The sequence below is a fragment of the Lolium rigidum genome, chromosome 5 (assembly GCF_022539505.1).
Source record: "Lolium rigidum isolate FL_2022 chromosome 5, APGP_CSIRO_Lrig_0.1, whole genome shotgun sequence".
NCBI classification, from domain to species: domain Eukaryota; kingdom Viridiplantae; phylum Streptophyta; class Magnoliopsida; order Poales; family Poaceae; genus Lolium; species Lolium rigidum.
This window is the reverse complement of record NC_061512.1, coordinates 267,910,366-267,932,821: the sequence shown is the minus strand read 5'-3', so window position 1 is coordinate 267,932,821 and position 22,456 is coordinate 267,910,366.

Below are 22,456 nucleotides of genomic sequence, written 5' to 3'. Positions count from 1 at the left end.
GGTCCGGCTCCCACGCAAGCCGATGGCTCCCCCTTCGTATTCCTTCCTCCGGCCCCAGTGGTTCTCTTCTGCCAGAGCTCACCACCCCTAAAGAAAGTCATAATGCAGAGTCAGCCGATTTCACCGAAATCGTCTCCCAAGAGTAAAGCATCTTCGGGGCCAGTTGCCCCCCGAGCCTTGACTCAGGCGAGGATGGCAGTGAGGAAGGTGGCTGCCAGGAAGACCCTGAAGCGCAAAGCTCCTTCCCAAGAAAGCTTGCACGTAAGTTGGTTCATGCCCTGTCCACATTTATCCGCTTTCCCAGTCTTTTGCAACACGCTCGTATTCTTTTCTACAGACTTCCACCGACGAAACCTCCAGTGGGGCCGCAGAATCCAGCCAGAGGGACTCGAGCTCGGGCAATTCTGAGAGGTCCACCACCCAGAGCCAGACGGCTTCGCCAGCGCCGGCTTCTAAGAAAAGGTCGATTCCCGAGCCTCCTGCTCCCCAAGCCCCGACCAAATCGGGGTCACGCATGAAGCGTCGATGCGTCAAAAGGGCTCGTAAAAACCCACGAGCTTCTCCATCAAGCCAAGAGGTCTCAAATGTAATTATCTCCCCGGTCACACTTTATGCTAACCCATTGTCATTTGGATCGGCTAACCACTTCCTCCTGCAGACCGAAGAAACCTCTAGCGGAGACGTCGAGGAGGTACTGATGCCGTCCGCCACCCTAGACCTAGCCACCTCGACGATCGCGGCTGACCAAGTGGCTGACCTAGCCAAGTCCACAGAAAAGCCGATTATCACTACATCGGCTGCTCCTCCCACCTTGGGAGAGGTATACCCCCTTTCCTTGGCTCTATCACTTTCTTCATTGTATGCTAAACTCGCTTTGTTTGTCTTGTCAGGGTTGTGATCTCTCGAGCTTGTTGACGTTCGATCTAGAATCCATCGACCCAACTACTTCGAAGGCAAGTGGAGAGCCGAGTCCTAGCACGGTCCATGGTCCACTCCAGCGTCTCAAGGATTTGCTCTCTTCCTCAATTGAGACCCTGATTGAAAATTCCGAGGAAGTCAAAGGCATCCTCGAAGATATCCAGCCCCATCTCCCTATGACACTGCAAGTGAAGCTCTGGCCAGCTGTTACTCTGTCGGTCTTCAAGTCAAGGGTGCAATCGGCTCGACAAAGGATTACTCTTCGCCACACCCAGCTTCCATTGAGAGCCGGTATTGCAGAAAAGTGCCAATGGCTCAACGAGAAGAAGGCTGCTTTGGACGCCAAGATGGACACTTCTGCCAATCGCGTCGAACTCGAGACCCTGCGCAAGGAACTAGAGAGCCTTGAAGAGAGGGTCAGGGTGACCAAGCAGCTTATCCAAGACAAGGAAGCCCTTATCGCCCGTTCTCAAGAGGAAGCAAAAGGCCTCACAGCCGATCTGAAGACCGATCTGGCTGAAATTCGTACCCTGAGCAGTCAGCTGGTGACGGGTAAAGACGAGGACGACGAGGCTGAGATCGCCGAGGTGGATCGCATCCGTGTTGACGCCCTTCTCGCCCTCGGCGCGTTTCTTCAGTAGGGCCTTCAGAGACAAATGTTTTGCTGAACTTGATCTTCTGAAGTCGATGACGCTGAACTTGATCTTCTGAAGTCGATGACTCTGCTTCGGCTGTACTTGCTACATTTTTTTTTACTGGCCGATTTTCCATCGGCTCCTAATATTTTATTGCCCATGCGTCTGTCTACCTGATTATGTGCCCCCCGAGCCAAATCCGTCGGTGACTGCGGATATCGGCTACGTAGTATGCCAAGGCACTGTATTTGCACGTCGGCTCCGTTAGGATTCGTGTTGATTCTCATCAGCCGACGTGACCGCTGCTCATTAGATCATCGTTGAACACAAGCAGACCGTGTGGTGAGGATAATTTTGGCCGATTGCTGGAATCGGCCTACATATTGATCGAAGCGCTCAATGAAGGTTTTGTAATGTTCCTTCATAGATCTTTGGGGGCCGATCCCAAGGATCGGCCTCGCCACGTTTGCTCATCAGTTTGTTCTTGCTACACGGTCAGGCCGGTGGGTAAGACCAGCCTAACCCCATCCTTTGTCACGTCGATGCGCTCGCCGTCGTCCAAATTGAATGCGTCGTTTAATCCTGGAGCACTAAACTCCGTTGGAAGGATGAGCACCATGTTTGTGCCAGCCGATGTTTCATCATCGGCTTTCCTTTGCTTGGTGTCCCACCGGGCGTGCCAGAATGTGTTGCGGTCAGAAACCCACCGGCGAGCAACGACGGGTAACACAGGAGAGCCGGGAACAACTTAGGGCTGCGGCTGGCCCTGGTCCCTCCGAGCGACGGCCCGCAAAGAACTCCGGCACGCACGTCCGATGCTGATGCAAGGGCGTGCCACCTGACCTATACCTGGTCAGGAAGGTGATGGAGATGCCTCGCTTAGTTTCCTGCATGGCATACACGTAAACATTAAATACGAGCCTCGATCGGCTCTCAGGTTATCCTGTGAATCGGCTCAAGGAGCCAATCCACCCATGATTCGCACGAGGTGTACGAATATATGGTGGTCCTGCTTGATCAAGATAAAGCTAAAACGATCTACGACGATTTAGGGTTTTCACCGCATAATCGGAACGTCCTACTCACGATTGGGCCTCGCGCTCACGCACGGTGATCGTAAGCCGATCCTAGATAGGGCCTAAAAACCAACACGAGGTTGATCCCCGGAACATCCTGTCTAGGACTAGCAAACTACACCCTACGCGCCGCTGGATCCTCCAACCCTTTGTAAGGCCTAACTATTGCAGATATTAAACTAATCCTTGAAGAACAAGGAGCAACCGTAACGGATCGGATCTACTAAATAATGATCAAGCGGGGTGCCGCCCCTACACCTAAGATAGGTGTAAGGGCGGCCAGATGTATAAGGGTTGCACTACGATAGCATATGATACGAAGAACAATGCTAACCCTAACACATCTAAGATAACTACGTTGCTCGCCATCAAAAAGGCTTCAGTACGAGCAATGCATGAACAACGAAATAAGCTTGTGCTGCCTAGATCGCATCTTGCGATCTAGGCAGCATGATGCTTACCGGAAGAAACCCTCGAGACGAAGGAGTTGGCGATGCGCCTAGATTGATTTGTGGTGAACATTGGTTGTTGTTTATTTCATAAACCCTAGATACATATTTATAGTCCGTAGACTTTCTAATCGTGGGAATAATCCCAACCGTGCACGAGGCAAACTCTAACTAACCGACACATAATCTACTATATTACAGATACACGGGCAAACTAGCCCAAATTTTGCATATAAGGCCGATTCATGTATATTCTTCCATGTATAATCTTCAAGCCCATCTTGATCGCGGCCCACCTCTGACTCGGTCAAATTCTGGTGATAACAAAAAGGCACTCACACTCCGGATCCCGGCTACTAAGCTATTTTCCGGCGCCGTTGTAAGTGCTCGAAGCTATTTCCTTTAGATCCTGCAATTGCATCTTTTTGTTTCTTGTTTATCACTAGTTAGGCATAATGGAAAACAACTATGAGCTTTTTAATTTATTTCCTAAGTTAAGATATGAATTGTGTGATGCGAAAATTAAAAAACCTATGGAACCTTATTTGCATGCTAGTAGCAATGTTATTAGTATGAACGCAATCACTGCTAATGCTGTGGAGAAGTCTAAGCTTGGGGAAGCTAGTTTTTATGATCTTTTTAGCTTCCCACCTTTAGGGGAGAAAATTTGCTCTGATAATACTTTATCTCCCATATGCGATAACTCTAATGATGCTTGTGATATTTTAAATCCACCAACTGCAAGTACTGCTTTCGAGATACCCATGAAAATTATTGAACGTGTTATGGATAACCGCTATGAAGGGGATGGAACTGTCCATCCTGGAGATCATTTACTATTTTTGCATGAATTATGCGGGTTATTCAAGTGTGCAAGTATCTCTATGGATGAAGTGAGGAAGAAGCTATTCTCTGTTTCGCTGTCTGGTAAAGCGGCGCATTGGTATAAATTGTCTGAAGAATAGTCATTCTCTTGGTTGGGAGGAAATTGTATCTCTCTTTTATTCTAAATTTTATCCTCCTCATGAAGTGCATATTGATAGAAATTACATTTATAACTTTTATCCTCGTGATGGAGAGAGTATTTCTCAAGCATGGCGGAGATTGAAGTCACTAATGCTCAAATGTCCCATTCATGAGCTCCCCCGTAATGTTATTATTAATAATTTGTATGCAAGGCTTTCAGGACACCACAAGGACTATCTAGATGCATGTTTGGAGGGATCTTTCACAAGCAAGAAGGTTGAAGCTAGGTGGGATCTTCTTGACCGGATTCAGGAGAACACTGAAGGATGGGAGAACAACAAAGGTAAAGAGTCAGGTATAAATTATGATTATGAATGCATTGAAACTTTTATGGATACTGGTAAATTTCGAAATATGAGTGCTACTTATGGTCTTGACTCTCAAGTTGCTGCAAATCTTTATAAAGCTTTTGCCTCTCATTTTGAACTGCCTAAGAAGAATTTTGATAAGTATCATGAACCTTTTAAAGATGCTTGCATCAAGGATGAATTTTTTGTTAATGATTGCAATAAACATGCTCAAACTCCTAAGAATGCTATTTCCTATAAGCATGTTAATTTTTGTGGAATGCATAGACCTTGTGGAATTAATCAAATCGAAGATGAATATTGTATCCATCATATGAATGAAAAAACTAGAAGGTGGTCTAGAGCTCTAGATGATCTTGGTAAAAAAGTTTGTGCCCTCTATCCTTTTATTTGTGAACTTTGTCATAGAGTGGGTCATTTTAATTTTCAATGCTCCTCCAATGATAATTCGAACCCCATGAGTGCTGCAAGTTTGTATTGTGATGATGAAATTACTCCTAATCAGCATGATGAACTTACTTTATTTTTGTGGTGTGAAGAGTTATCAAGAAAAATCTCTTTGTTACATATGAGTGATCTTGATATTGATGATGTCCTGCATGGGTGTTTTTCTTATTGCATTGATAATTGCCATATAAATACTTACATACAAAATATTTTAGAAGATGACACCTTGCCAAAATATGATAGGACCGCTGTGTGTTTTGAACTTATTAATGAAAAGGAGGAATCCTCCCAAGTTTCTTCTATTGTTTCTAGAAATAAATCAGGTAACGAGGAGAAGGAAGAGAAGAAGAAAAAGAAGAAGGGAACAAAGAAGAAGAAGAAGGGAAATAAAGAGAAAGAGGTAACGGCATATCCCCGCGTGAATGAGATAACGATAGGTAACCGTAAGTATGTTGCTCCTAATGACTATTATGATAATGAATCTGAATACAATGATCTTCCTATGCCCTTTACATACATTAGTGATCATGATTTAGAAGAGCACACTACTTTTGATACTAAAAATCTCTGGGAAATTAATTCTGAAAATGATGATGATAATAATTGCCATAGTAACAGTACTATCCATGCTTCCTCCCATAATGATATAGAAAGCTCTAAGCTTGGGGATGAGGTGTTTGAAAATCCTTTTGCTACTGATCATTATATGTTTGATACATCTCCTTCTAGTAACAAGGATGGTATGGTCACAGATGAACCTACTGTGAAAGATAACTATTCTATTTCTTATGATGACACGATGCCTCCGACCTTTGATGATTATTATAAAGAATGCTATGATATAGGTTATAACTATCCTTATGAAACTTGTCATAGTTATGATTGGATTGCCAAAAACAATTCCCTTAATATGCAACTTGTTTACCATGTTCAAATTCTTGATAATAATCTTGCTCCAATTACTATTAATGAGAAGAACTCTTCTTATGCCAAAATTAATGATACTTCTATGCATATGAACCATGATAAGAATGTTTTAAGTGATGGGTATATTGTGGATTTCATCAATGATGCTACTGAAAGTTATTATGAGAGAGGGAAACATGGTTATATGCATCTTAGTAATATTAAGTTTCCCCTCTTTATGTTGAGAATCTTGAAGTTACTCGTGTTTTATCCTCCTATGCTTGTCACTTTGTTCTTCATGAATTCATTTGTGTACAAGATTCCTTTGCATAGGAAGTGGGTTAGACTTAAATGTGTTTTGAATTTTCTTCTTGATGCTCTCTTTTGCTTCAACTCTTATTTCTTGGGAGTGCATCATTGAAATTACTGAGCCCATCTTAATGGCTATAAATAAAGCACTTCTTGGGAGATAACCCATGTTTTTATTTTACTACAGCAATTTTGTTTTATATTTGATTCTTGGAAGTTGTTACTACTGTAGCAACCTCTCCTTATCTTCATTTTATTGCATTGTTGTGCCAAGTAAAGTCTTTGATAGTAAGGTTCATACTAGATTTGGATTACTGCGTAGAAACAGATTTGCATGCATCACGAATTTGGGCAGTGTTCTCTGTAGGTAACTCAGAAAAATCTGCCAATTTATGTGAGTGATCGTCAGATATGTACGCAACTTTCATTCAATTTGAGCATTTTCATTTGAGCAAGTCTGGTGCATCTAAAAAATTCGTCTTTACGGACTGTTCTGATTTGATAGATTCTGCCTTTTATTTCGCATTGCCTCTTTTGCTATGTTGGATGGATTTCTTTATTCCATTAACTTCCAGTAGCTTTGGGTAATGTCCAGAAGTGTTAAGAATGATTGTGTCACCTCTGAATATGAGAATTTTTGATTGTGCACTAACCCTCTAATGAGTTTGTTTCGAGTTTGGTGTGGAGGAAGTTTTCAAGGGTCAAGAGAGGAGGATGATATAATATGATCAAGGAGAGTGAAAGCTCTAAGCTTGGGGATGCCCCCGTGGTTCATCCCTGCATATTTCAAGAAGACTCAAGCATCTAAGCTTGGGGATGCCCAAGGCATCCCCTTCTTCATCGACAAATTATCAGGTCACCTCTAGTGAAACTATATTTTTATTCCGTCACATCTTATGTGCTTTACTTGGAGCGTCTGTTTGCTTTTGTTTTTGTTTTTGTTTGAATAAATTGGATCCTAGGATTCATTGTGTGCGAGAGAGACACGCTCCTCTGTTGCATATGAACATATATGTTCTTAGCTTTACTCTTAATGTTCATGGCGAAGGTTGAAACTGCTTTGTTAATTGTTGTATGGTTGGAAACGGAAAATGCTACATGTGGTAATTGGTATAATGTCTTGAATAATTTGATACTTGGAAATTGTTGTGCTCATGCTTAAGCTCTGCATCATATACTTTGCACCTATTAATGAAGAACTACATAGAGCTTGCTAAAATTTGGTTTGCATGATTGGTTTCTCTAGAGTCTAGATATTTTCTAGTGAGGTGTTTGAGCAATAAGGAAGACAGTGTAGAGTCTTATAATGCTTGCAATATGTTCTTATGTAAGTTTTGCTGTACCGGTTCATACTTGTGTTTGCTTCAAACAACCTTGCTAGCCTAAGCCTTGTATTGAGAGGGAATACTTCTCGTGCATCCAAATCCTTGAGCCAAACACTATGCCACTTGTGTCCACCATACCTACCTACTGCATGGTATTTCTCCGCCATTCCAAAGTAAATTGCTTGAGTGCTACATTTAAAATTCCATTCTTTGTCTTTGCAATATATAGCTCATGGGACAAATAGCCTAAAAACTATTGTGGTATTGAATATGTACTTATGTATCTTATTTCTTATTAAGTTGCTTGTTGAGCGATAACCATGTTCCTGGGGACGCCATCAACTATCTTTGTTGAATATCATGTGAGTTGCTATGCATGTTCGTCTTGTCTGAAGTAAGGGAGATTTATCATGATCATATGGTTTGAGTATGCATATTGTTAGAGAAGAACATTGGGCCGCTAACTAAAGCCATGATCCATGGTGGAAGTTTCAGTTTGGACAACACCTCAATCTCTTATGAGAATATTATTTGTTGTTGAATGCTTATGCATTAAAGAGGAGTCCATTATATGTTGTCTATGTTGTCCCGGTATGGATGTCTAAGTTGAGAATAATCAAAAGTGAGAAATCCAATGCGAGCTTTCTCCTTAGACCTTTGTACATGCGGCATAGAGGTACCCCTTTGTGACACTTGGTTAAAACATATGCCATGCTATGATAATCCATGTAAATCCGAGCTAATTAGGACAAGGTGCGGGCACTATTGGTATACTATGCATGAGGCTTGCAACTTGTAGGATATATTATACATAATACATATGCTTTATTACTACCGTTGACAAAATTATTTCTTGTTTTCAAAATAAAAGCCCTAGCACAAATATAGCAATCCATGCTTCCCTTTTCGAAGGGCCATTCTTTTACTTTAATGTTGAGTCAGTTTACCTACTTCCTTCCATCTTAGAAGCAAACACTTGTGTCAACTGTGCATTGATTCTTACATGCTTACTTATTGCACTTATTATTTTACTTTATGTTGACAATTATCCATGAGATATGCATGTTGAAAGTTGAAAGCAACCGCTGAAACTTAATCTTCCTTTGTGTTGCTTCAATGCCTTTATTTAGAATCTATTGCTTTATGAGTTAACTCTTATGCAACACTTATTGATGCTTGCCTTGAAAGTATTATTCATGAAAAGTCTTTGCTATATGATTCAGTTGTTTAATCATTGTCTTTACCATTGCTTTGAATCGCTGCATTCATCTCATATGCTTTACAATAGTATGATCAAGATTATGTTGGTAGCATGTCACTTCAGAAATTATTCTTTTATCGTTTACCTACTCGAGGACGAGTAGGAACTAAGCTTGGGGATGCTGATACGTCTCCAACGTATCTATAATTTCTGATGTTCCATGCTTGTTTTATGACAATACCTACATGTTTTGTTCACACTTTATGATGATTTTATGCGTTTTCCGGAACTAACCTATTGACGAGATGCCGAAGTGCCAGTTGCTGTTTTCTGCTGTTTTTGGTTTCAGAAATCCTACAAAGGAAATATTCTCGGAATCGGACGAAATCAATGCCCAGAACCTTATTTTTCCGGAAGCTTCCAGAGAGTCAGAGAGGGACCAGAGGGGAGCCCTAGGGGGCCCACACAAGGTGGCGGCGCGGCCCAAGGGGGGGACGCGCCCCCCTAGTGTGAGGAGGCCCCGTGGCCCCTCCGACTCCGCCTCTTCGCCTATAAGTTGCCTCCTGACCTAAATCTTTGACACGGATTGACGAAACACGATAAAACCTTCCAGAGCCGCCGCCATCGCGAAACTCCAATTCGGGGGACAGAAGTCTCTGTTCCGGCACCCTGCCGGGACGGGGAATTGCCCCCGGAAGGCATCTCCACCACCATCTTCACCGCCATCTTCACCGCCATCGCTGTCTCCATGATGAGGAGGGAGTAATTCACCCCCGGGGCTGAGGGCTCTGCTGTAGCTATGTGGTTCATCTCTCTCTTTGTGATCTAGTTGAATATCATCTGTGTGCTACTCTAGTGATGTTATTAAAGTAGTCTACTCCTCCTCCATGATGTAATGTTGACAGTGTGTGCATCATCTAGTACTTGGTATAAGCTATGATTGTGATCTCTTGTAGATTATGGAGTTAACTATTACTATGATGGTATTGATGCAATCTATTCCCCCTTTCATAGTCTGTCGGTGATGGTGTGCATGCTATGTTAGTACTCGGTATAATTGCGTTGGTCTATCATGCACTCTAAGGTTATTTCAATATGAACATTGAATGTTATGGAGCTTGTTAACTCCAGCATTGACTTGCTCTTGTATCCCTACACAATTAATGGTGTTTGGCATCCAACAAGAGATCTTCGCGCGGGGCTAGATCTTGGGAAACTTGTTTTTAGGTAGATTCTGGCATCTTTCGACTTGCATGTCTACCGACGAATACCTTTCTGAATCAGCCGCCAGCAGCCACCACAGCCAAGCCTGTGACGGGCTCGAAGCCGAACTGGACCGAATGGAAGTTTCCTCATCCGCCCCGGATGCCGTTTCCAGGAGGGGCCAGGAGGCCAGCAGCTCCCGCCAAGGTTCCGGAGTGGACTTGGCCAACATCACCCGGGGAGCCTGGAAAGGCTCAGATGTGACGCAGCCGGACATCGACTGGCTGTACCGCTCCCGGAGGATACTGGCACAGGTATCTTGCCGGATTCCACGTGACGAGGTGGAACCCGCGCCCGAAGCCGGAGAATTCGTTGTTTTTGTCGCTCACTTTGAGCGCGGCTTCGGCCTCCCTGCCTCTGATTTCTTTCGCGAAATTCTCGATTTCTACAAACTCCAACCCCATCACCTTCCTGGCAATGCCATCTTCTATCTTTCTTGTTTGTTTCTTTCATGGAGGCCTACGTTGGCCTCCTTCCCACAAAAGAAGCTTTCGCTCGCTTCTTTAGCATTCGGATCAACTCGGTCCAAGGCAAAGACATCCCCAAGCCCAAACCTCCGTTGCAGTGCGGGTCTTGCATCGTGGGCTCCCGCCAGGGGAGCCCCTTCTTCAAATTCTCCGGCCTGGATTCCTGCCGGGCCAGGCGGGAGACTTTCTTCTATGTGAGGAACAAGGGTTCCTCAGATTTCATCAACCTGCCGGCCTACAATCCGGCGACGCCCACGAAGGCCAACTGGGACTTTCCGGGAGCCGACCACATCGAGACCAACCGGATTGTTCAGTTCCTGGAGAACCTCAAGAAGGAGACTAACATCTGCTCCGACGATATCATCCGCGCGTTCGTCTCACGCCGGTTGCTTCCCCTCCAACGTCGAGCTCACAAGATGAGCCAGATGTGCGGCCCCCGCGATCCCACGAAAATCACCGGCTTGGCCCTGAGCAAAAAGGACATAGCGCTCAAGGCCAGGCAAAATTGCAACACTGATATGCCACCGGATTGGGAGTGGGACCATCTTCCCCTCAGTGCCATGAATCCTCCATCTGCTACCGTAAGAACTTGAGTAATCCGGATTGTTTTTCTGGTAGCTTTTCAATGGATAACTAAGTGATTTTTCTCTTTTTTAGGCCTATGAGCGCTTCCCTCGCATTGCTGCGGAGGCGCGAGCCCCTTGCCGGAAGCGCGATTTGGACGAGGTGGACCCGGACCCGTACGTGGTTTGGACCAAGAATAAGATGGGCCGCACCCACACTCCGCGCCCCGGTAACTTTTCTACCAACGACTCCGGTTCCGATGATGAGGTCACTATTCTTGAGGTACTTTGTTCTTTCGCTTTCTCATCTATCATTTTTAACGTAGACGCTCCCTCAGCCAGCGCCAACCCACAGGTTGTGGAGCGCGCCACCCCGCTTCAGGCCGAAGTCGGGGCAGAGTTTCTTGAGAAGCTCGCCTCCCAGGGCCGCAAGAACAAGGCGCCCATGCCCAAATCCGGTTCGAGCGGCGCTCCTCCTGCCAAACGCTCCCGGATGGAGATCGGCGGGAAGAAGGTCACCACGAAGCACTACCGGAAACGGAAGATGCCGGTGGCTTCCGGGTAAGTTTCCGTTTCCACTTCCCTTTTGTTCCGTGATTCTTTTTCTGGTTACTTCTTTTGAATTTCTTTTTCCATCTTTGCAGGCCTGCCCTCAAGATCTCCAAGAGCGCCTCTGGCATGAGGCCGGAGACCTCGGAGGACGCCACCAGGACCTCGACTCCTCCTCAGCCAAGTCCGGTACCATCTGGTGCCGGTAACCCTTCTGCCTCCCCTCTGGGAGGCAACACAAGTATGGGGCGCGCGGCCCCTGAACCTTCAGACCACCGCGCGGAGGAGGACTTTTCCTCCCCTCCAGAAGCCCAAGACACCGGCGCCGACACTGAAGACGCCGGGCAGGCGGAACCTCAAGTTCCTCCTGTCCCGAAGAAGAAGAAGACTCCTGCTTCCTCCCCCTCCAAGTCTGTGCCGGTAAGCTCTGCCCCGGCCACGGAAGCTCCTGAAGCTCCTACGCCGGCTAAAACTGCGCCAACACCTCCTCCGGCAACCTCAGCCGGCAAGCCGGCTCCCGCCAAGCCAACACCACCCGAGGGCGGCAAACTCACTGCCCAGCAACTTGATGCGGTGGTGACCGCGGCCACCTCTCCTTCTTCCGGCTCGCAGACACTAGCTCTGCACGCCGGCCGCGCCGCCGTTGTGGCCGGTGAGACGGCCTCAGCCCAAGTAGGCCGGATCACTGAGTTCCAGCGCAGAGGAGCCGACCTAGGCTATCTGCTTGATTACGCTGAAAAGTGGAATCAGGCAGATCTGACGCCAGCGACGCGCGGCCTCGGCAAGGACAAGCTGCCGGTGGTTGATCCCTCTGGCCCTCGGAGCACCGGGCAACACTTTGGCCGGCTGCGGCGCGCGGCCAAGGAGTTTGACAATGCGTGGCACGACGCCAACGCCAACGTTGTGGTAAGTTACCCAAAACTTCCAAGCTCTTTACATCCATGCCGGTTTTCTTTCCAAACTTTCAAGATTATATATATCCTCCTAGTCCCCGAGTTTCGGGTTGAGAACGTAGTTCTTAGCGCGAAACTTTGTTATAAACACAAAAAACTGGCATAGCCAGTCCCCGAGTTTCGGGTTTAGGGCGCAGCTCTTAGCGCGAAACTTCTTTCAATGCCGGTATCTTTTGACCGAAACCTTTTTATCCTGAACAGAGCACGCTGGACACCCGGAAGCAGCTCTTCGAGGAGCTTCTGTGGGAGCACCGGGAGCTTTCCGAGGCCCACAGCAAGTGCCATGGTGAGTTCTTGTTCCTACAGCTTCTTTTTTGCCGGTTGCTTTTTTCTTTCCAACACTCATAACTTTTTTGCACCTCAGCTCTTCCGGAAGCCTCCTTCGAGGATCTCTCCGCCCAGCTCGCCGCGCTCAAAGGTACCACCTCTTCTTTTCGTTTGTCTTGTGTCTTTTACCATATCGGACTTCCCTTTGTTAACATTGTTGACCACCAAAACCCACCGACGAGTAGCGACGGGCAACACGAATAGCCGGGAGGCTCCCAGGACTGCTGGTGGGCCCTGGTCCCTCGGCCCGCAAAGCTCCGGCACGCACGTCCGATGCTGGTGCAAGGGCGTGCCACCTGACCTATACCTGGTCAGGAAGGTGATGGATTGCTTCGACTAGTTTCCTGCATGGCATACACGTAAACATTAAATACGAGCCTCGATCGGCTCTCAGGTTGTCCTGTGAATCGGCTCAAGGTGCCGATCCACCCATGATTCGCATGAGATCTACGATAACATGGTGGTCCTGCTTGATCAACATTAGGCTAAAACGATCTACGATGATCTAGGGTTCTCACCACATAACCGGAACATCCTACACGTAATTGAGCCTGGCAGACACGAAGGATGATAATAAACCAGCCCTAGACAAGGCCTAAAAACCAACGTGGAGTTGATTCCCGGAACATCTTCTCTAGGACTAGCAAACTACACCTCACGTGCTACTGGATCCTTCAACTCGTTTGCAAGGCCTAACTATGTAGATATCAAACTAATCCTTGAAGAACAAGGAGCAATCATAACGGATCGAATCTACTAAACAATGACTAAGCAGGGTGCCACCCTTGCACCTCAGATCGGTACAAGGGTGGCTAGATATCCAGGGGTAGCATGACTAATCAAATACACAAGAAAGTACCGATGCTAACCCTAATATATCCATGATAACGATGTTGCTCGCCATCAACAAGGCTTCAGCACGAGCAACACATGAACAACGAATAAACAAGATTCTGCCTAGATCGCAAGATGCGATCTAGGCAGCATAGCGCTTACCCGGAAGAAACCCTCGAAAACAAGGGGTGGCGATGCGCCTAGATTGGTTTGTTGTGAACGTGATCGTCCTCTTTCTCAATAACCCTAGATACATATTTATAGTCCGTAGACTTTCTAACGTGGGAATAATCCCAATCGTGTACGAGCTAAACTCTATCTTTCAATCCTAACCGACACGTATCCTACTATATTTACAGATACACGGGCAATTTAGCCCAAACTCCTCATACAAGGCCGATTCATGAATAATTTCCTCGTACATTTGCTAAGCCCATCTCAATCACGGCCCACTTCTGATTTGGTTAAAATCTGGTGATAACACATGCCCCCTGGTTTTGGTAATGATAATTCCAAAACCACTCTGCTTTTTCTTCGTCGGGTCATGTCGTGGCAGAGCAGAACCGTCGCAGTATCCTTCATCATGATGCCTTGCCTTCTCAACTTCTCCGCGTGATCTGACAGTTTTTTTTCCTTTTGGCACCACTTCCACGGAAACTGCTGTGGCATTAAATCTCCACTATATCCCCTTTTATTTAACCGCGCCGAACAGTTCGCCTCTTCATCCCCTTGCTCTGTTCTGGCCATCGGCACCAAAAAACCCCCATCTCCTGTAGCAATGTCTTCCTCTTCCTCCTCCTCCGCCTCGTCGGGTCTCTCTTTTCAGTCCAAACACTGGGACGATGAAGAGTGGGACTTCACCGTCAGGGTGAATGACGACCTTCCCCTGGCCGCCGTCGGGTCGGACGACGACCTGTCCATGACCGACGGGGAGGCGGACCTCCGGTTCCTTGTCGACGGGGAACTGGAGGGAGAGAGCGAGGACGACCTCTACTCCTGGGCGAGCTTCACCTCCTACGACGAGGAGGAGGAAGAGGATGAAGAGGAGGAAGAGGAGGAAGAGGAGGAAGAGGAGGAGGATGACTCCTCCTCCGCCGGGTAACCGCCGGCAAAGCGCTTCCGCGCTTGGTCGAAAGACGACGACGATGATGAAGATGAGGAGGAAGAAGCCCCGGCCGAGGGCTGGGGCAGCAGCGACGAGGAGTTCTCCGGAAGCAGCGCCGATGGTAGTTACGATGCCGACGATGAGGCCAGCGACGGCCCTTAGAATAGGAACTACTAGTATAGGATTAGCAGTAGTTCTTGAGCAATCGGCTCTTCTTTTGTTCTTCCCTCCTTGAGCAATCGGCTCTTCATTGTAAAAAACCCCTTTTATTAATGAAGAAGTGTTTCCAATTAATCTTGCCGATAGTCAAAGTCAGTCAACTCCCAAAGAGCCGATGGCATCGCATCGGCCTTTACAATAAAACACGAGTAAAGCCACATCAGTTGTCTCTTCAAACGGTAACCTGCAACCTCCGTCTGAGAGAGTAAACTCAGATCCCCAAATCGCCGCTCGAACAGATCCAACTCCCGGCCACACGAATCTCAGATCTCACCCGCGCCAGACCAACTCCACAACACATCCAATGGCGGAATCATCCAACGCCAATGCTATGGTCTCCGGTCTGAAGGTAATCCTTAACCGCTCCTCGCCATCCGAGTAAATGTTAGGATTAACAGCAAACACCTGAATTAATGTCCTATTTCGTTATTAATTTTAGGTTTCAGACATCCTGCTGCCGCATCCCTCTCTCCCAAATTCTCTGTGTCTTGGCCCTCGTTCTTCCGAGAGTCCCGCTCATCTAATTTCATGCGAGGCCAATAGAATTCCCTTCGTAAACCAGAATTTAGATCTGACTTCTTGGGCCGACTGCCTACGAGCCTGGCCTAATCCTCCTGAGGGTTGGGTGGCATGGTACAGTAGAGTATCCAAAACTCACCATGCCACATGGGAAACTATAGGGATAGCCGATGCCTTGTCATTGTCATTGTCTCACCTTGAGAAACACCAAAACCTTCTGAAAACCATCGGCTACTTCTGGTCTGATGCACTGAATTGCTTCATGTTTGGCCATGGTCCCATGACACCAACTTTGCTGGACGTGGCCATGATCACGAGTCTAGATATTGCATCCCCAAGCCCCTCTCGCTTTTATGCCGCCAAAGGTTCCTTTCACCCTCTCCTCCAAAACAGAGTGTACCAGCTGGGGTGCCTACCTTAGGCGTTACATGAAAACCAAAGGGCCTGTGACAGAGAAAGAGCACACAGCCTTCATGAACTTCTGGTTAGAACACTTCATATTCTGTGGCCCATCACTCGCCCCAACCAAGAATTACCTTTCCCTGGCCTATGAACTTGCCAAAGGCACTCAGCTTGGCATCGGCAAACTATTCCTTGGAGAGGTCTATCGATCTCTCCAACTGATGTCTGTCAAACTGTTTTCCCAAAAGACAGTTAAAATAGGAGGCCCCTGGTGGTTTATTCAGCTATGGGCTCAACTGTACTTCTGCAACTAGGTCCCAAACTCCCCACCTCTGGCCACTTGCACCTTCCCAGATGCTAATGGGAGGCAGATCTGATGCACTAGCTACGGCCAAGCTCTCTATAGCCTTCCAGGCAGTAGGCTAATCCCTAAGGAAGCATCAGAGTGGTTCAGAATTTTCTTCCAAGGCCTGGACAGTCCCCTGTTCTTTCCTTACACTGAATCTGAAAATTTTGAAAATCCAGTTTCCTTCAGGTTGGACAGTTTTGCCGATGACCCCAGCACTCGGCATTTATACTCCATCATGATCCGTTCTTGCTTCCTCCCAGTTGGCATGAGCACCTCAAACAGGATCATCAAACCTGGTTATGAGTCTTACCAGCCGGTGGTAGTAGCCCGGCAGTTTGGTCTCAGGCAAGTGTCTCCGCACTTCTTCCTTCACCACTTGACAGAAAGCAGAGCTGAGCTGCCTGATATCCTCACTAGTTAGAGGTGCTATTCCTTCTTTGATGCTCTAGCCATTCCAATCCCCCACAACCTTCGTTTCACCACCACTACCGATGGTTTTGAGACTTGGTGGTCAATGTGGAAGACCCATGCCTTCAGGAGAGCCCTAGGACCATTGCTGAAGCAACTTGATGCTGAATACGACATTCCTGCAGAACAGGTACCACTACTCACAATTTTCTTGCAGTGGCTCACAATGATTATCTGTAAACCGGCTCTATTTCCTTGCAGCAACAAGATGGTCCAAAGCCTGTGCAGGCTGACGGCTCCTCCTTCAAATTCCTTCCACCAGCTCCAGTGGTCCTCTTCGCAAGGGTTCACCATCCCCGAAAAAGGTTATGATGCAGAGCCAGCCGATTTCACCGAAATCGGCTACCAAGAGCAAAGCATCCTCGGGGCCAGCTGCCCCCCGAGCCTCAATCCAGGCGAGGAAAGCAGTGAGAAAAATAGCTGCCAGGAAGACCTTGAAGCGCCAAACCCCCATTCCCGCTCAAGAAAGCTTGCACGTAAGCTGATCTATGCCCTGACTAATTTCATCTGTCCTTCTAGGCTTCTGCAACATGCTTATATCTCTTTTACAGACCTCCACCGAGGAGAACTCCAGCGAGGAGACACAGTCCAGTCGAAGGGACTCGAGCTCAGGTAATTCTGGGAGAACCACCACACAGAGCCAGACAGACTTGCCGTCGTTGGCTTCCAAGAAAAGGTCAGCTCCCAAACCTGCTGCTTTCCAAGCTCCTATCAGAGCAGGGCTACGCACGAAGAGTCGATGCGTCAAGAGGGCTCGCAAAGAGCCGCGAGCTTCTTCACCAAGCCAGGAGGTTTCAAATGTAATTACTCCCCTGGTTCATATCTCATACCATCCCATCGCTACTCGGATCGGCTAACCATCTCCCTTGTAGACTGATGAGACCTCCATCGGGGACGTCGAAGAAATACTGATGCCATCCACCACGCTGGATCTGGCAACTTCAAAGAGTGCGGCTGACACGGTGGCCAACCTAGCCAAGCCCACGGAAGAGCCGATCATCATGGCATCGGCTGTCCCTCCTGTCTTAGGAGAGGTACACTCTATTCCCTTGGCTCTACCCTTTTCTTTTGATGCGTACTAACGCTGTTCTTGTCCGTCTGTCAGGGTTATAACCTCTCGAGCTTGCTGACGTTCGACCCTGAATCCATCGAACCAGCTACTTCCAGGGCAGGTGAAGATCCAAGACCTAGCACGACCCATGGTCAACTCCAGCATCTCAAGGCTTTGCTCTCCTCCCCAGTTGAGACATTGGTTGAAAACTCCGAGGAAGTAAAGGGGATTCTTGAAGACATTCAGACCCATCTCCCGGTGGCACTGCAGGTGAAACTCTGGCCAGCTGTGACCCTGTCGGCCTTCAGGTCAAGGGTGCAGTTGGCTCGTCAGAGAATTGACCTTCGCCACGCCCAGCTACCGTTGAAAGCCAATATTGCAGCCAAGTGTCAACGGCTCAATGAGAAAAAGGCTGCCTTGGACGCCAAAACTGACACCTCTGTCAGCAGTGCCGAACTCGAGACCCTGCGTAAGGACCTGGAGAACCTTCAAGAGCGGGTCAGGGTGACCAAGCAGCTCATCCAAGATAAGGAAGCTCTTATTGCCCGCTCTCGAGAGGAAGCAAAAGGCCTCACAGCTGAACTGAAGACTGATCTGGCTGAAATTCGTGCACTGGACAGTCAGCTGGTGACGGGCAAAGACGAGGATGACAAGGCTGAGATCGCCGAGGTGGATCGTATACGCGCTGACGCCCTTCATGCCCTCAATGTATTCCTTCAGTAGAGCCTTTCCATGTAAACTGATAAATGCTTCATTGAACTTGTACCTCTAGAGACGATGGCTATGCATCGGCTTTTTTTATTCTGAAGTCGATGTCTGTGCATCGGCTGTACCTGTATACTGTTGTCTCGCATATTTTCTCAAGTCGATGTCTGTGCATCGGCTGTGATTTGTATGTATTTTTTTTACTGGCCGATTTTTTGTGCATCGGCCCCCGATTTTTCACTGTTCATGGGTTATGTGCCCCCCGAGCCGAATCTTCCAAGTAATTGAAGATATGGGCTCTCCAGTCATCCTGCCCGTATGGCTTGATGAACCCGGCATCCAACACTCCCTTGATTTCTTCTAGCGTCGCCATGATGCTCCTATCTAACCCAGGCATCTCTGTGTAATCCCATGCAAAGCAATCCGGGTATTCTTTTAACAGAGCTATCATCTGGCTCCTGAGATGTGGATCTAGCTTTTTACTGATAAAAGTTGGTCGTGGCTTATCCCCAGGACCAATGTCAACCTCTTCTAGCTCATCAGCCGATGTAAACCCATACCCTAGCTTTCCATCGCCTGCCAGATCGATGTTAAACACAGGCAAAATGTATGGCGAGGATAGTATGGGCCGATTGCTGGAATCGGCCCCCATTTTCATTGCATTGCTCAAGGAAGGTTTACATCCTGTTCGTGCTTTACTGTGACTACATGACATGCTTGAGATGAGATCACCACTTTTTATTTTTTGGGGCCGATCGCAGGGATCGGCCTTGCCACGTATGTCCGTTGCCTTTACTCTTGCTATACTGTCAGGCCGGTGGATAAGACCAGCCTCACCCCGTTTTTTGTCACGTCGATGAACTCGCAGCCGTCCAGATTGATCCCGGAGAGTGGCTCTTGGCCTCCCGCTTCCCAAATGTTCATGCTAGCTGTTGAGATTTCGGCTGAATCATCTGCATGGACGACCTCCACTTCATCTCCATCCCACTGTATCAAGCATTGGTGCATCGTGGACGGAATGCAGCAGTTAGCGTGGATCCAATCTCTCCCTAGCAGGACAGCGTAGGTGCTTTTGCTGTCGACGATGAAGAATGACGTAGGGATGGTCTTTCGGCCTACAGTTAAATCCACGTTCAGAACGCCTTGTGTTTCTGATGCTTGGCCGTTGAAGTTGTTCAATGTGACGTTGGTTTTGATCAGGTCTGCGCTAGAACATCCCAAACGACGTAGCATGGAGTATGGCATTATATTGACTGCTGCTCCCGTGTCAACCAGCATCTTATTGACAGGCTGTCCGTTGATATAACCTCTCAAGTACAGGGCCTTCATATGCCTGTAGCTCCTTTCTCGTGGCTTCTTAAAGATAACTGGCCGTGGGCCGCAGTCGAGCTGTGCTACAGGTGCCTCTTCTGTTCCTGGAGCACAAAACTCCAATGGAAGAATGAACACCATGTTCGTGCCAGCCGATGTCTCATCATCGGCTTTCTTTTGTTTGGGGCGCCACTCTTTCTTCCGTGGACCACCCTCCTCATCCAGAGTTTGCTGAATTTTCGCGGCCAGATCAGGCCGTGCTTTCCTTAACGTGTGTAGGTATCATCTCTCGGCTTCCTCTACGCTACGTAGTCACTGAACCCTACGCTTTTGAGAATGACTGAGTCCATCAGGGCACCACCTTGGCCGGTGATATCTATCTTCTTCTTCATCGTCATCTTCTAACTCCTCGAGATCTTCCACCCGAGAGGACTCAGCTTGCTTGTTCCGAGATGGGAGAGGCCCTAGACGCTTGAACACTGACACGTCTCCTGTGTCCCTCTTTTTCTCGTCCGCACTCGGGCGTTGCCGATTGTAGGCAATCGGCTCATCCCTGAATCCCAGCAATGCTTGAAGAAAGGACAATCCCAGTGTCTGTCCACGTCGTCCTGTTCTCTTGACTTTTCCTTGGCACGGCGCTCATATCTTTCGTCGTCTCGATCGTACCGACGATATTTCCTGTTCTCCATACTAGACCGACGATCTTTTTCGTTGTCGCTGTCGCGCCGGCGCTGGTCGTACTGACGCTCATATTTGTTGAGGAGGTGCTCGGAGGTCGCTGGTATCGCACATTCCTCACTTGCTCCTCTGTTACGTAGAGCTTGTCATTACGTTGGGGCCGGTCGCGTGGAACGGCCTCCTCCTTATCCTTGTCATGAGAGCGGCTGCTCTCGTTCTTGTCCTTACCAGAGTGGTGCCCAGGTCCTACCATGTTAATGCTGAACGAGGAACCTGGCTGGCACCTCCCGGGGTAAGTGCACTCCACCATGTTAACGGCGGGGAAGGGGTGCGTGTCAACTTTCATGGCGTACTGGCTGAAAATTAGACGGCCTTGTTCTATCGCCATTTGGATCTACTGACGCCACACCCTGCAGTTGCTGGTGGTATGGGTGAACGTGTTATGCCACTTGCAGTATGGCCTTCCGTTCATCTCTTGTACCGTAGGGATTTTATGGCCTTCGGGTAACTTCAGCTGCTTCTCCTTGAGTAAGAGGTCGAAAATCTGCTTAGCTTTGCTTATGTCGAAGTCAAACCCTTTTGCAGGACCTTGTGGCTTAACCCATTTGCAGGACACGGGGTTTGCCCCCCGAGCCCATTCAGCCACGACTACCTCCTGATCTCCCGCATAGTCTTCATCTCCTTCTGTCTCAACCAGGACTACCGCGCGCTTGAACTTGTCCTGGTACAACTCTGGGTGGCGCTGTTCATATAATGATAGTTTCTGAACCATATGCGCCAGTGAAGTGTACTCTGCTTGGGAAGCCATATCCTTGATCGGCGATGCGAGACCCACCACTGCCAGATCGACTGCTTCCTTTTCATTCATACGAGCCGAATAGCATCGGTTCCTGACGGCCCTGAAGCGCTGAATGTATTCCGATACCGTTTCTCCGCGCTTCTGTCGTACTTGTGCTAGATCGGCAATGCCAGCCTCGGAATCTTCTGAGTGATATTGCATGTGGAACTGTTCTTCCATCTGCTTCCAAGTCCGGATTGAATCTGGTGGCAGCGAGGTGTACCACCCGAAAGCCGATCCTGTGAGAGATTGCGCGAAAAACCTCACACGTAACGGGTCTGATGCTGAGATCATGCCCAGCTGCGCCAAATATCGGCTCACATGCTCAACTGAACTAGAGCCCTCCGACCCACTAAACTTGGAGAATTCAGGGAGCCGATATTTGGGTGGTAGTGGGATCAAATCATACTCGTTGGGGTACGGCTTGGAATAGCTGATTGCCCTCCTCTTCGGCACCATGCCGAACTGGTCCCTCAAGATTGCACGGATCTGATCCACGGTGCTAGCTGCAGGAGTTGAGCTTTGATAATTCGTTGGAGTGGCATACTTAGCTAGCCACACTTGCTTCTCAGGATCCGGTCCAGAAATCCCTCCTGCTGCTCCAGAAATCGCTGGTGCTGCAACCTGGTTCGTGCGCGCCCAGTTATTGCAGTCTGGCACATATGTGCACATGTATCCGTGCGGGATCTCCTTAGGCGGTTCATACAAGAACTGGTAATCACTAGGATCGCCACCGATCTTGTAGACGACGTATGCCGGTGAACTCGGCACTTCTGGTGCTGCTAGCGCGAACGGCAGCGGTGGTCTGGTCTGGAATGGTATCTCTCCTTGGTGAGTTCCTAGGGTAGGTCCTGATGGAGAGTACTGATGCTTCATGATTTCCTGGACCACGCGCAGCACGACACGCTCTAAAGTGTTCACCAGGCTCTCGGAATGGCGGTGTAGCGAATGTGCTACCATGTGATTAACCTCTTGACGTAGAGACCTGGTGCGTTCTTCTGAAGGAGTAGACAGATCCACTCCATCGAGAGCGCCTTCAGCTGAGAACCCTTTCCACCTGATGCCGTGTGAGCGGGTCCTCTGGAAAGAGCCGATGAGGTCAGTTTCGAAGAGAGCTTTGATCTCGTCGTACTTCTTCTTGTACTCCTCAGACAGGTCTTCGTACGTGACTGGATCTTCCGCCATCTCTGATGCGGATGTTGATGCAGTTGTTGTAGAAGAAGGTCCCACCGGGCGTGCCAGAATGTGTTGACCA